The following is a 13,884-nucleotide window of genomic DNA, read 5'->3' on the forward strand; positions in this document are numbered from 1 at the left end:
TCTTATCACTGCGGCTGCTTATTGTATAGTTGCTGTACTCATAGCCTATCTCCAATTGTACGTGGGGTACGTCCCCCTTATTTCTTTTGTGTCCCTTTATGTAAGGTGTGCAGTCCTGGTTGTTGCAGCCCCCTCCCTTCTTCTAAATTTAAAAATGAAAACCTCATATCCTGTGTTGCGCACCCCGCAGTCACGTCTGGTGTACTTTGTAATATCCTGCTTTTATTGACTGTCTTTGCGGCCGGCCAAGATGGTTGTGGGCTTGCGCATGTATCTCCTATTTTTTCTCAATAAAGGTTTTAAAAAAAAAAAAAAAAAATATCTCTTGATGCCTGTGGTGAACCCAGCAAAGCAGCGAGTAACCGTCTCTGCGACCGGCATTGTCGGGCCGGACGAGGCCCCGGGAGCTGCCACCCGGCCTGTTGTCTGTGGGTGGGCTCACGCTGGTGATTTCCCGAGCGGCCGGAGGGCCGATAACGGTGATTCAACTCCCCGCTGCAGCGAGCGGGTAAACCAGGGCTGTGTCTGCTGCTCATTGCAGCGGTCTCCGGGAGGCGGTGTGTGACACCGTTGGTGGCCCGGAGCCGTGGCGGATCCGGGACCGGAGGAGGCCGGTAAGTGCATCCCCACAGTGTTGACTGAAGTCCCGGCAGCGGCCTCTGGCGTTACAAACTGTGGCCGGGGGGGCAGGCGGGAAAGGGGGGTATCCGCCCCCGTGCTGGTCAGTGTACGTCATATCAACGCCCCATGCTTTGGCCTCTCAGGTGGCCCGCATCACTGCGAGTACCTGAGACTCTGCAAATTCGGAACGGCGATGCCGCATTGGTTGCGGGTGGCGACATATCTCTGCCCCTCCTTCTGACACTCTCTGGTCGGGCTGCTGCCAGTGTAAGAAGATTATCATGGGTGTTTTCTACATGAAGTGACCGGAGCATACTGCGGGAGCTGTGGGGAATCCTGAGTCCATCTGTGACCTCGCGCGGTGGCCTTGCGCGGCTGACCACCATTACCACCGCTCATCGCTTGCTGTTGGCCAGCTCCTGGCCCCCGGCCCTCTCTCTTGCTGCTGCCGCCGGTGCATGGCTGTGATGGGCACCCGTGCGGCCTAGTGCTGGGCTGAAGGTTGTTCTGGGGCTGAGAGACCGCTTTGGCGCACACCGGTTTTACCGCCCTGGTCCACCGCGAACTCTCTGGTACATTGGGAGGATACCGGAGCCTTTCTCCCTAGCTTTCACATCTCAGCCTCTATACCCATTGCGGCGGAGCTCGACGAAAGAGTCCTACATCCGCTTCTTGGAAGGGTGGGCGATAGGCACTCTTCTAGTTTGGTGGGCGGGAGGCTGTGTTACCGCCAAGCAGGGAGGCAGGGTGGGTGGATGTGGGGAATTCACGTTGGGGAGGTGGGGTGAGTTTTGGGGTGTTATTTTTCGTATTGTTTTTGTTTAGGCATGTTTCCTCCAAGGGGTCTCGAAAGCTAATGATGACGGATTGGGTGATTGATTTAACCCCGCTGGTCGCAGTATCCTTGGTATTGTTTTTCTTGCAGGTATGCCAGTTGTTTTAATTTTGTTTAACACCGGTACAAAATATTGTCCATTTCTCCAGTATCCGACTCCATTCACTTACCATTGGTAAATGGGGCTCCCACCTGGACTTCGCACACCCACGCTTGACTATCCGACATTACTTAGCTCCCACTAGTTGGACGTGATGACACGTGGTCTGACGCTTAATTTGTCCACTTGGAATGTTAATGGATTGGACGATAAAATTAAGAGAAGCATGGTATTGCAGTACTCTAAGTGTAACAAACTCGACCTGGTTTAACTGCAGGAGACACACCTGATTGGTAACTCTTGTGGTGCCCTGAATAGGAAAGGGTGCAAAATGGTGGCTCACTCTGGCTTCACTATTGGCTCCAGGGGGGTGGGGATTCTACTTCGGAGGGGCTGCCCCTACATCATTCATAACTCCCGGACTGACCCTCAGGGCAGATATGCTGCGGTCTCGGGCACCTGGGAAGGGCGTGTGGTTAATGCTGTCTCTGTTTACGCCCTCCCCGCACTACAGTGCTTGACGCTGCATGACATAGGGACCGTGTTGATGGACCTGCCGCTCGTTGGTGTTGGGTGGGGACTTCAATCTCACAATGGATGGTTCTCTGGACAGCCTCCCTCCCCGAGGTGACCCGCCGAGAGGTTCACAGTTGTCCGAATTTGCTAATGCTTTGGGGGTGGTGGATATTTGGCGGTGGTTTAACCCATCTCATACTCGAGAGAAAAAGGGGATGATTAGCCCTGGATGTCAATGGCGCTCACAGATTAACGGCAAATATGTAGTTACTAGAAAATATTGATTAGTTGGGTGCTTAGGGAGAGGCAATCATCCAAAGCCTCTGAAACGGATCCGTGGATCACAAACATAGGAGTATAGCCCTATCACACCAACATATATATTTATGTCAAGTTGGGCTAGTGTTGTTCAGTTTCTCTCTGTATGCCTTCTGGCTGGTTATAGTTCCGATCCAGCCTAAGATCGGCTGGGTAAACAATCCTATTCTGTGCGTCAGTTAGTATCGGTATTCCCAAGTAATGCACCTGATATGTCTGCGACTTAACCAAAATATTATTCCAAGCACTTAAGTATCCGTGCTTTGTACCGACTATTATCACAGTCCAACAATGGATGCTGAGTGCGGCATCCTTCGTGATTCAAAACAGCGTCACCCGGCAGCTCCGTGAGTTCAATAAACGTGCGTTTATTGAATTAACGGAGCTGCCGGGTGACGCTGAAACTGAACAACACTAGCCCTGAGGAAGTCGTGGGTTTCACCCCATACGACAAAACAAGTGTTGCTGGACTCTGAGCAAGCTACTATAATTAAAAACAATCTTGTCCTAACTACTGTGCCTACTTTGTAATATGATATTAACCTAACTTGACATAAATATATATGTTGGTGTGATAGGGCTATACTTCCATCTCATACTCGCTTCACGTTCCAGTCCGGGGTGCATGGTAGTCAGTCGAGGATAGACTATCTCTTCACTCATGCCCAGGATGTTCGGCTATTCACTACATCCGGCTGCCTAGCTTGTGGTATCGCCGACCACTCCCCCGTCCTGGCGACTCTGGGCTCTCACACTGGGAGACGCCCATGCTCTATTTCCATACACTCCTGGGCGCTGCAAATCCTGCAAATCAGAGATGCCCTCCGCAAGGACGCTGAATTTTATTTCGCTGAAAACATTGGTGCAGTCGACACTGTGGGGGCCTTTGGAGAAGTCATTAAGGGCAGGTTTTTATCGCTCATGGGGAGACACAGGGCGGAGCGGACTAAGAGAGTAGCGGAATTAGAAGTTGAGGTCTTGAGTTTGGAGGAGTCGGTCTCCTGGAATCCAGACCTCACTATACGCCATAGTCTGGCACTCAAGAGACAGGACTATCAACGGCTTCTCTTTGAGGAGGGGACATCGCGTTTGCTAGCCTCTCAACACAGGATTTATGAGCAGGGGGAACGGGCGGGTAAACTTTTGGCGTGGCTGGAGCGGAGGGAACAGGCCGCTAGATGGGTCAGCGCGATGTCAACATCGGAGGGTACCCTAATTACTGACCCCCAACGCATAGCTGACATATTTGCTATTCACTACGAGGAGGTATACACTGGTTCCCCCACTTCTCAGGTCTCCCTGTCTCCTGATCTGCTGGTTACGCTCGATATCCCCACTATTTTTATCGCAGGACAGCGAGACCTTGGAGGCAGACATCACAGTTACAGAGGTTAAGAAGGCCATACATGATGTTCGCTCCGGGAAGGCTATGGGCCCTGAAGGCCTTCCATTGAGTTATTTAATCCTATGTCCACACTATTGGCTCCCCATTTGCTTAATCACTATACTGAATGTTTCGAATCAGGTGTGCTACCCGCAGAGATCAGCACTGCCGCTATAATGGTCATTCATAAGCTGAACAAATCTCTTGAGGAGTGCACATCGTATCGCCCCATATCCCTGTTGACAGTCGAGGCTAAGATTCTGGCCAAACTTCTTGCGAACTGTCTTCTCCACTTTATCTGTGACTTGGTCCATCCCGATCAGACTGGGTTCATGCCGGGGAGGAATACGGCTCGGCATTTACGCCGGGTACATGGGGTCCTTGGCAGACTTCCCACCATCGAAGAAGACGCGATTCTTTTATCACTGGACACCTCGATGGCATTTGATACCATCGAGTGGGATTTTCTTTTCGCCGTTCTGGCCTGTTTTGGGCTTGGACCCAAATTCATTCATTGGATTTGGCTACTGTACACATACCCTACGGCTCACGTTGTTGTCAATAATCATCACTCCGCCACCTTCTCGCTTCATCGAGGCACGAGACAAGGCTGCCCCCTGTCGCCACTGCTTTTCGCCCTTGTATTGGAGCCTCTCGCGGTATGGGTCCGAGCTGATTGGAGATACAGGGACTCAATTGGACGGAATCTCCCGAAGACCGTATCTCCCTTTACGCCGATGATATCCTCTTATACCTGGCCTCCCCTGCTCGGTCACTGTGACGGGTTCTCCCTATCTTTCACATATTCGGCGCTCACTCTGGATATCAAATAAATTGGTCTAAGTCCCAGATGTATGCGCTATGGGGTTCCCCCCCAGCGAATCCCCGGGGATTTAATATTCCTGTGGCGCCTCTGGGTTTTCGGTATTTGGGCATTTTCATCACTCCAGACCTTGACCTCTTTTTCGAATTCAACTTACTCGGACCTCTTCAGCGCTTCAAATCGGACGTTGTGCATTGGCGCTCTCTCCTGTTAACTCTTCTCTGCCGCGCGTCCCTTTTCAGAATGCTAGCGCTTCCGCGCTTTCTCTATGCTCTACAGAACACACCTATCCCGATCCCGGATTCTTACTTCTCTCAGATTGATGGAATACTGCGGGGACTGCTCTGGGAGGGCTGCACGCCGCGCATCGCAATGACCAAACTTACCATGGGTTGGTATGATGAGGGCATCGCTCTACTGGATCTAGGACTGTATTACCAGGCGTGCCAATTGGTGGTGGTCAACCGCTGGGTGTTCGAGTCCCACGAAGAGCTTAATTTCCGCACTGATTACTGGCTCCAGGGACTGGACAGTTACAACAGAGCACTGTACTCCAATCCCCGCAAACTTTAATCTGACAGGTCCCACTGCACGCACAGTTGAGGTTTGGCATGAAGTCACTAAGATGTTGGGTTGGCGTGGTCATGGGCGCCTGACGAAGGCTACTCCCTGTCGGAGCCCGAAATCTTAGGTCATCTCAGCACCTGCCCGGGGTTTGACAAGTGGGACTTGATCGGAATCTCCACGATCAGGGATATCTGGGTTCAGTGGAGGTTGGCATCGTTCCCTAAGTTGGCAGGGTATGCTCAGACGTGGGTCCCTTGCTCACTTTTTTTTTGCAGAATTTTATATAGCGCGAACTAGACCCAAACCGAATCAGGTATCAGAGCGCTTTACATATTTTCCAGTTATGTTACATGAGGACACACTTTCATTTTAGGCACGGGGAGATTAAGTGATTTGCTCAGAATCACAGGAGGTTTTTGGCGTCGTTACCGAGACTCGAACCCAGATCCCCAGGTACGAGGTCGAGCGCCCTAGCCGTTAGGCCAACTCCTCTCCTCTCCAACTCCTCTCCAACTCCTCTATATTTAATGTCTGGCAGGGCCAAGGCAGCCTTTTAGCAGATGGTGACAACTGGTATACCTTAGAAATAGGAAATAGAGAAATCTGTCTTTTGCAGACCTATGAAGTTTTGGAGTCTCTGATATCTTTGGTACAAAAAGTTAGAATATTACCTTAAATAATGAAGCCCTCAACATTGCTTCTTTCATCATTTTTGTTGAAAACCAGTCTTGTAAGATAGGCATGTTCAAGACACTTTCAAAGACTAGTCTTCTCTTCCTACCAATGGATTACATAGTCAGTGAAAACTCACTGGTTTGTTTTCCGATTAGTGACCTTATGAACACAACCCATTCCAGAGAAAGCTTTGGCCTCACTCTTGGTGCCGATAGATGGATATGTGTCATTACACCGCCTTCTATGACAACAATTCTATTTAATAGAAACTTGGAATTCGTTTTTTTTTTCTTAAATTCAGCATTACTATGGGAAAAAAGAAACGTTTGAAAATATGTTTTCCTTAACAATAAACTTTCCCATTTCCTGAATTTGTTTTATTCATATAACTTTCAATGACACCACTCACAAGCCACCTCTTTGTAACCATTGTACTCCGATTCGTACACCATCTTAGCTTTATACAGTCTTTTACAATTATTCTCCAGGTGGTTCCATATTCGCTCTTTACACTTCAATAGTTCGGCACACCTGTCCACGTCTACCTCTCTCCTTCCTTCCCACTCCCAGTCATGACTTACCATGCTGATGAGGAGATCGGCGTTACTATTATCATGCACCAAGTAAGCCTGATAATCGAAAAAATTGTGGGCCCGATGTAGGTAAAACGCATTTACCGATTTTAAAATACCGAATCGTACCGAATCGGTATTTCAAAATCGGTAAATGATATGTAGATAAAAAAATTCGGAAATTTTCCTAATCGGTAGCAATCGGTATCGTGAGTCGCTACGTACCGATTCGGCAAGTTCCGATTCGGTATAAACAGAATCTGCCACCACCGAATCGGAAAATACCGAATCGGTAATAGCAATACACCCCTTGGGCCAAAAGGCCAATAGGAATGCATTATAAATACCGAATCGGCATTTACCGATTCGGCAATTACCGAATCGGTATATTCCGAATCGGCAATTACCGAATCGGTAAATGCCGATTTGTCGAGCAAGGAAACTGAAACTAAAGCCATCAGCCAATGAGGTGGAAGCACCCTCCCCCACAGGGTGTGGCAAGCCAGGCAGGTGCAACTCATCAGAACTTTCTGCCTGAGCCTGAGCTGAGCAGCCACAGTGAGCAGCAGTATCCAGATCCCTGTAAAACATGGCAAGCAGCTCTGAGAGGCAGAAGGCAGAGCGCAAGCGGAAGAGCAAATTCAGCACCATGGAGCTGCAAGTGTTGGTGGAGGAGGTGGTGAGGGTACACAGCCAGCTGTATGGAAGGCTGTCCCTCACTGTTCCAGAGAGCACTAAGAGGAAGCTGTGGATTGAAATTGGGGAAAGAGTAAACGCTGTCGGTGTCACCCACAGGAGCCTGGACGACCTCAAAAAGAGGTTCTACGACATCCGCGGCGTCACTAAAAGGAAACTTGCCGAGCTGCACAAGCAGGCTGGACTAACTGGTGGAGGCAAGAACCGGGCGCCACCCCTCACTGAGCTGGAGGAACTTGTGGCGAATACCATTGAGCGCGCGAGTGTTGTGGGAATTGGGGACCTGGATAGCTCATCCCGAGCTACAGCTACAGGTAAGAAGCATGCGCAACTTGACACACCATACCAGACATCTCCCCTTTAGACCCAATGCACAGCCAAACCCCAGCCCAGTACTGCTAGCAACAGACATGATCAATGCATCATGCTAAATGCAGTCAGCAAAAGTACCCTAAAATGCCACTGCAGAAGCGTAATAAAAAGAACTGTAATACTGCATCAAAGTATTAGTAATGAGATGTGCAATGTTTTAATAGTAGTGAATGTAATACATTAGCAATCAGTTGACAAATGCCTCTTTATACTTAGGGGCACCATCAGGCGGGGGAGCAGCAGCTACTCAAGCACCAGCTCCAGCACCATCAGCCAGTGCGGTGGCAGTGCCAAGCACCAGTGTACATGTACAGGAGGAGGACAACAGCAGCGCCCTGGGCAATGAGGAAGACACTGGACATTCCCTCACATTACCACACTCCCCCAGACTGTCTCTGTCTCAGACGCCCCCATTGCATTTCTCCCCGGAGAACTCACCACCACAGACCCACCCTGTACCGGCCACATCTCCTGCCAGGAGGAGAATTGTTGCACCATTAAACCTCATGGAGGGAGCAGCGGGTCAGGCTCCAGCACAAAACCCTGTAAGACCTGTGTCACCCCAGCACACACAGCAGGGCAGCAGCAATCCCCGGAGGCCACGTGCATCCAGCAGTGCACATCCAGCACAGGAGGGCAGCGTGTTCCGAGGGCTGGAGGGCAGTATGGTCAGAATCCAGAGAATGCAGGCAAAATCAATCTTGGCCAGCCATCGCCAGTTGCGGCTGCACAACCTGCAGATGGGGGAGATGGCACAGGGATTCAAAACATTTGTTGATAGCAACAAGGACATTGCAACAGGTGTAGGGCCATCACCCAGCTCTGCAATAAAATGGATGAACACGAGCACTGTCGCCGCAGGGATGCCCGCATGCTGAATAGGTCTATGAACCGCCTTGCTGCTGCAACCGCCCAGCTATGCCAACGTGGGGCAAACATGGAGGGCAGCCTCACCCAGAACATGGCAGAGGTGACTAGGGGCATGGCCCGCATTACCAACGCAATGGAGACATTACTGATATCCAACACAGTTGTTAATCCCGCCCTGGGCCTGGGCGAGGCTGGGGACAGCAGCAGCCGCAGCAGCCCGGCCAGCGCAGTGTCTGAGCCGCGCCGGAGCAGCAGGCGCTCAGCTGAGGCTGCTGGTCATACAGAAGGGGGTGAGCCACATCCTAGTGGGGCTGCTAAGCGCAGCAAGAAATAAGACTGCCAGGGCGGGTGAGGCAACCCGGACAATTGACATTTGACCACATCTTGTTTACTTTTTTTTTGTTGCACATCAGTGCAGTAACGTTGTTGCAACATTATTAAATTTCTTTTTTGAAAACATACATTGACCTGTCTGTGCATCTGTACTCACTCAGAAATAGTTGGCTGTTATCTCCTCACGCCTGTATCTGCCGTCACTTGGTGCAGACACTCCAGCAGGTAGTGGTAGTGGCACAGCATTGTCATCGTCAGGGTCCTCGTAGTCGGACAACTCAACCTCAGTGCCTTTCCTGACTGCAAGGTTGTGCAACATTGCACAGACAGCAATTATTTTGCAGCAGGTGATGGGGGTATATTGTCTAGCACCTCCGCTCTTGTGCAGGCATCTGAACCTGCTCTTCCAGATGCCAAAGGTCCTTTCCACTACATTCCTCGTGCTTTTGTGGGCACGGTTATACCTCCTTTGGCTGGGTGTTGAGGGGTTCAGGTAGGGGGTGAGAATGAACGAGCGGAGGGCATATGCACTGTCGCCTAGAAGGAAAAGGGGTGACATTACTCACATGCATACATGTACTTCATACTGCTATTTACGTTATGGGGGTCTGACACTGTGTCTTACCTAGGAGGTATCCTTCACCAAATTCCCCTGCCATCAGCCGTGCATAAATTCCGCTATTCTGGAAGATATAGGAGTCGTGGGTACTCCCCGGAAACTTCGCCACCAGGTCAGTGATGACACCCTTGGCATTGCAAATCACCTGGACATTTATGGTGTGCCGTGACTTCCGATTGCGATATACGTATTCCGTGTCAGCAGGGGGGCAAATCGGAATGTGTGTGCCGTCTATGCAGCCAATGATGTGGGGGAATCCTGCCATCTGGTAGAAGTCAGCTTTAGTCTGTACCAGTTCTGCATGGGTTGCAGGGAAGGAAATGTACTGGTCCATCCTCTGGATCATGGCGTCAAGGAACTTGTGGAAGAACCTTGACAGGCTGCTCTGGGTCACCCCTCCTGCCACAGCAACTACACTTTGATAGCTGCCAGACGCCAGCAGGTGTAGGCAGCATAGCACCTGCACATGCACAGGGATTGCGTGTGCCCTTGGGGTGGGGTGCTGCAACAGGGGTTTGAGGTCCCTAATGAGGTCTCTGATGGTCTCTGGGTCCAGCCTGTACCTCTGTAGGATCTCTGCATCAGTGAGCATGGACAGGGTGATCCTCTGTCTGTACACCTGCTCCTCTCTCTGCCATTCCCTCTCTCCTTCCTGCTGTAGCCGTAGCCGTCTTGCTATGACATAGAAAGCTGCCATGTTGCAAGTAGAACTGCATTTTGGGTCCTTTTTTATAGGTTGCACCTGGTTACCACCTGATTCCAATCCATGGTAATTACCGAATCTGAAATACTGAATTTGAAGCAAATTCGGTATTTCAGTGCTTACCTACATCTCAATCTTCAGCTTTTCACAACGAATCGGATTATCACCGATTCGGTAATTATACCGATTCGGTACGTTCACGATTCTGTAAAATCTCCGATTCGGTCGAATACCGAATCGGAAAAAATAAGGATTCTGAAAAATCTCCGATTCGGTATTCTACCGATTCGGAGATTTTTCTGATTCCTTATTTTTTCCGATTCGGGATTTTACCGACTCGGTGACTTTCCGATTCGGTAATTTCACCGATTTTGTCGGATTTCGGCCTCCTACATCCCGATGGCTCAATTCCGATCGGTAACGGCCGAAAATACCGATTTTCGGCCGTTACCGACCGACCTACATCGGGCCCAATCTTTTAACTCAGTCCCTTGTATGACCGACTACACATAAAACAACGTGCTACGGGGGCCCAATGAGATGAGATGTTTGACTCCACGAGCGTCACGTGCTCTGTGAGCCCAAGCAAAATATAAGATACGCGGAAGTGCGGGTCTAACTAACATCGGGACACCGCGCTGGAAGACTAGGTTGATGGCGGGCTGACGCCAACCGACAAGTAAGACATATAGAACCACTTATATGCAGAGAAGGTTTTGCTTTCTCTAGTCGAATATTTGACTCGGGCCGTTTTACACAACTTTAAACCATTGGATGTATGGCTGTTCCCCTTTTGCAGAACGCTCGGAGATCAGCCACCCGTGATGTCCATGAGGCACATTTAGCACCTCACAGAAGTAAGTCATTGCTCCTGTTAGGGGTACAATTGGTAGGGTAATGAAACATCCCCTTCCTCCTATTTTTGGTACAATCAGCTTTTTGCACTGCTTTTAGACTACCTGTTTTTCTCGCCGCATGTTTATCTTGTTTCTCTTTTGCAACACAATGTGTGTTCTCATAAGAGTAGCGACCACATTGACTATGGTAACAACAAAAAGAAAAATTAAAGGTGTTTCTGTGAATTTACTTGGGAACACATACAATGAGTTACCATCTGTCACTAGCAATATAATTCTTATGCTGTTAGTGCACATTCCTGCATGCCTGACCAGAGTGCTTTGGAATAATAGAGATGAATATTTACATATATGGAAAATTATCATGATCATGTTATGTATGTTTATGTTTCTATCTCCAGGTTCTTACACAGAATGCTGTATATAGAACGAATAACCGTGAGTACACGGGAGTTACACTGTAGGGTCTGAGAAGGGTGCACCTTAGCATGTGCAGACCTCTCGTCCCTCCTATCTTGGTCCTGAAGAAAACCGATAATTATAACAGGTTGAAACATGTCGACCACTTTCTTTTAACCACTTTCAGATACTATATGGCCAATAACACCATGAGTAGTATCACACTTGTTTTTAATCAGGTGACACGGACTCCAGAATAAATAGTTCAAAAGGAGCATCTGCTGTTCACTTTTTTAATTCACCTCACTAATAATTTCACTTCTTCACCCCTCACTACACAAAAACAACCAGCTCCGCTGCAATTGCAGGCGTCGCAGCACACCTAAGTGGCACTCGGTCACTTGGGTGGGCCCCGATGATGAAGCATGTCACCGACTAGGTCAGTGAGTGAGGGGTTTCTTAAAAAAGAAATGATTTCTTTTTTCTTCCACTTATTCATCTCTATTTTGCTCTTGGACTATCAATTTTTTATGTCTTGGGGACTACTCCTGTCATTGTTTTTTGCCTTACCATGCTGCCGGTCACAATCTCTTAGTGCCTTCGCCTATCTGAAGATCTGCAATGGTTATTGACTTTTTAGATTTCTATAAAAACATACGCCACTGATTTTCGATGCAAATAAGCAACAGTGAGTCAACTCAGACCATAAAGCACTTTTATATTTTAAGATTTGTAGCAGGATTCAAGTCCAACATTTGCATTTCTTAATTACATTTCTATAAATGTTTTTTTTAAAATTTTGTTAAGATGGTACATTTCCTTCCCGAAGAACTGCTTTCAGCAAGATGGTACGTTCAAAAGAAAGTACACCTTTATCAAATGGACTGTCGCTGGGAAAAAATGAGAAAGAAATAGTAGCAGCACTTTGCCACTGGATTCAAGCTAGCCTGGCTGATGACGGCTGATTAGCCAGAAACCGGTCCCAGGATGCTTGTTTCCGGTCCAGGGAAGACATGGCTTGGCAGTTCAGGATGGACTGTTCCCCTGAGGCACAAGGTCAGACTGATTTGCATAAGGCATGTCTGAACTGGGGTGGCGGAGTGAGCTAAAGAATGATGATGGATTTAACCCAGATCAGTTGACTGGGGTGAGTGTTTGCATTGCTCAAACGCTCCGTCCATCATACCCTTTGGTTTTGCATCGTTCCCAGAGCTCCAAGCTAAATATCAACTTGCTCCCTCGGAGACGTTCAGGTACCTACAGATTACTCATGCGGTGTCCTCAGCTCTGCCTCTGGATGGTCCACTCCCCGATCCGTCCCCTCTGGAAATGAAATTCTTGTTCTTGTAAAGCGCACTGCTGTCCCAGCAAAGGGGCATCCTGGCGCTGTACTCATACTGCTGTGGAACCCTTCCTGGCTTTTCCCTGTGACATGTCCACTCCTGGGCACCCCCAGGGTGAAGCCAGGCATCCCAGCACTGTTGTGGCGTTGTGGAGATTAAGCAAGCTATTGCCCAGTGTTGCAGAGTGGGACCCATGATTAGAATAACAGAAATCGAAAACAGAGTCAAATTTAAGACATTGAGCCTCATGCACAGAATTAAATGGGGAAATGCACCCAGATACCTACAAACCCTCGTTCATTCCTACACGCCGGCTCGCTGCCTGAGATCTTCATCTCAAGGCCTCTTCTGTGTGCCCAAAGTGCGCCGAGCGAGGATTGGAGGACGTTCATTCTCCTTGTTGGGCCCCAAACTCTGGAATGTTCTCCCACTGAACTTACGGCTGGAAACCCGCTACATCTACTTCCGCAGAGCCATAAAAAACATGGCTTTTTAATCAGTAAGTTGCCCCAGCTTCTCCTCAGAGCTTTATAATCTGCTCACTGATACAGTATCTTTTCAGCACTGGGAAACCCTTTTTGGGTAGCTGTCGCGCTTTAGAAGCCTAATAAATAAATAAATAAATAAATAAATAGGCACCAAGGCGAGAATTATCAGGTCCGAGGAAATTGAGCCCAAGAGGTGCTGAGTTGGGAATTGAACCCTGGTCCCGGGCCAGACCTCTGCATCAGGGTCTGCCGCTCTAACCATTGAGCAACACTTCTCCACACTTCTGGAGGACCGCCTGTTGCTGGATCTCATGGACCGCAAGGCCATCTCGCTCACCTACAAGAAATTGGTCAACAACCGCACGACCCAATGTTGAAACTTAGGAGGGGTGGGAGAGAGATCTGGGTGATATAGAAGATGACATGGGGCGGGACGCTTTAGCCTCACCCTGAGAAATAGCCATCCCTATGCGCTTACGCCTGCTCCAACTCAAGATCCTTCATCGGGCATATTTCGACGCCTAACTCCTGTTCCGGCTGGGTAGACGCCCTGATCCCCTCTGCCTCCGACACTGCAATCAGGAGGGTACTTTTTTCCATATTCTATGGGACTGCCCACACATACACGACTACTGGGTGAAAATCGCCCGTCAACTTGGGAGAGCGGGAGGTAAATCCCTTGAGCTATCACCCCACTTGTGCCTATTAAATATATGGGGGCGTCCGATCTCACGCAGGCTGAATAGACATGGGTTTCATTATAGCAAAGCGGAATATTGCAAAACATTGGGGG

The 13,884-nt window shown here is 49.2% G+C and overlaps 1 protein-coding gene and 1 long non-coding RNA gene across 2 annotated transcripts in view; both read right to left on the bottom strand.

Moving 5' to 3' along the window:
- Window positions 1–13,884, bottom strand: part of PDE8A (phosphodiesterase 8A) — a 2,294,608-nt gene that overhangs the window by 2,067,817 nt on the left and 212,907 nt on the right. The gene's annotated exons all lie outside the window — the stretch shown is intronic.
- LOC144826192 (uncharacterized) lies at window positions 8,792–9,398 on the bottom strand. Its single transcript, XR_013609696.1, has 2 exons — window positions 9,308–9,398; window positions 8,792–9,219 (listed from the first exon to the last, which is right to left on the bottom strand). It is a non-coding gene; the product is annotated as an uncharacterized LOC144826192 (long non-coding RNA).

This window comes from Lissotriton helveticus, chromosome 3_2 (assembly GCF_964261635.1).
Source record: "Lissotriton helveticus chromosome 3_2, aLisHel1.1, whole genome shotgun sequence".
Classification (NCBI taxonomy): domain Eukaryota; kingdom Metazoa; phylum Chordata; class Amphibia; order Caudata; family Salamandridae; genus Lissotriton; species Lissotriton helveticus.